The following is a 2,041-nucleotide window of genomic DNA, read 5'->3' as shown; positions in this document are numbered from 1 at the left end:
AAGAAAGAATGGCTGAAAATCTCCCAAATTTGCCAAAATGCATAACTCTACAATTCAAGAAACCTAAAGACAGAAAAAGTCATGAAAGCAGTTATAAAAAAACAACACACCACCTGTAGGAAAGCATGATTTGATTGATGGGATATGTCATCTGAAATCATGGAGGTAAAAAGGAGGTGTCATAACATGTTTTGAATGCTGAAGTAAAGAACTGTCAAACCCAAATTCTACACCCAGCAAAATATCCCTCAGGAATGCGTACAGATGGAAAGACATACTCATACAAGAAGCAAGAGAATTTGTCATTAGCAGACCTACCCTAAAAGAATAAGAAAAGAAAGTTCTGTGTAGAACACAAAGTAAATGATAACAGGAGGCCTGGAACTTCAGAAGGAAGAAAGATAAATAGAATGGGTAAATCAGGGTAAATATAGTACACTGTTATTTTACTCATGAGTTTTTAAATCATGTCTGATGATTGAAGCAAAAATTGTAACATTGTCTGATGTGGTTCTAAATGGATGTATGGAATGTACTTAAGACATATTATAAGTAGGATAAGGTAAAGAAATTTAAATGGTACTGTTTTCTATACTTCACTCAAACTTGTAAAATATTGACACCAGTAGACTGTGATAAGTTATGTAAATATAATGCAATACTTAGAGCAACACCAAAAAATTTATGTAAATAAATACAAAAAAAAAGTTCTAGATTTTAAAAAGTGTAGACAAATCAAAATGGAATTCTAAAAATTGTCAAGGGAGGGAAGAAAAAGAAAAAAATAAATAAAAACAGAACAAACAGAAAACAAAATATAAAATGGTTTTTAATCCATAACACATACCAAAAAAAAAAATCATGCAAACTCTAGTCAAAAGAAAGTAGGAGTGGCTACATTAGTATCAGTTCAAATAGACTTCAGAGCAAAACAAATTTAAGGGGAAAAGAAAAGAAGAAATAATGTTGAGTGTTGGCAAGGAAGCTGAGAAAACATACACATTTAACTACAGCTAGACTGTGAAATTTGTGCAAACATCCTGAAAATTAAATTGACAATATTTACCAAAATTCTTGAAAATGTCCTTTTCTATTAATCCAAGATATCTCTTCTGGAAATTAAGGCCAAGGAAATATCCATATAGCCAGTAGACACTAAAAACGGTTCTGCAATAGTTTTTAGTATGTTTTTTAAAGTGCTTACGGGCAATCTTACAAAGAAAGTTTGAGTAGAAGATATAGCAAAGGGAAAAATAATTTAAAGGGCCAGTGAGAAGGCCAGTGAGAAGCTCAGACTAGGTAAAGCCAAGAAAACTCACCATTAGTGGAATGAAGAAATTTCATTGAAGATCAGTGATGGAAAAAGTGGAACGTCTGACTTCCCTGAGGGAACCTTCGTAGGGTAAGCAACAAAAGAGGGAATTAAAAATGGTTGATGTTGAGAAAAGCAAGAAGATTTTTATTCAGAAATGTGCCTGGTGGGAANTTGGGAAGCGTGGCGGCGCTCCCGCCCGAGGGTTCGGATCCCACATACAGACCGGTTCCCGCTCACTGGCTGAGCGAGGCATGGGAGCAACACCGAGGGTTGCGATCCCGTTGCCGGTCCCCGGTCCGGTACGGAGGCAACACTAAGGGTTGTGATCCGTTGCCGGACACAGAAAAAGACTAAAGACAAAAAAAAAAAAAAAATGGTTGATGTTGAGAAAAGCAAGAAGATTTTTATTCAGAAATGTGCCTGGTGGGAAAGGGAGGCAACCACAAGACTGGCCCAATCTCCATGGTACCTTTGGGCTGAAGACAGGCCAGGCCTCTGGATTCTCTTGCACAGATGTCAATAAGAACAAAGGCATCAATTCGGTAAATGCAAATCAAAACCACACTGAGATCCCATCTCATCCCAGTTAGGATGGCTAAAATCCAAAAGACTGTGAATGATAAATGCTGATGAGGTTGTGGAGAAAAAGGAACTCTCATACTTTTTTGATGGGACTGCAAAATGGTGCAGCCTCTATGGAAAATAGTATGGAGGTTCCTCAAACAA

At 36.8% G+C, this 2,041-nt stretch overlaps 1 pseudogene; it reads left to right on the top strand.

Annotated features, from left to right (window-relative positions):
- Positions 1 to 1,428: 1,428 nt before the first annotated feature.
- LOC103598640 overlaps positions 1,429 to 2,041 on the top strand; it is a 2,502-nt pseudogene continuing 1,889 nt past the window's right edge.

This window comes from Galeopterus variegatus, unplaced genomic scaffold, assembly GCF_000696425.1.
Source record: "Galeopterus variegatus unplaced genomic scaffold, G_variegatus-3.0.2 Scaffold2694, whole genome shotgun sequence".
NCBI lineage: Eukaryota > Metazoa > Chordata > Mammalia > Dermoptera > Cynocephalidae > Galeopterus > Galeopterus variegatus.
This window is presented reverse-complemented; position numbering and strand designations above follow the sequence as displayed.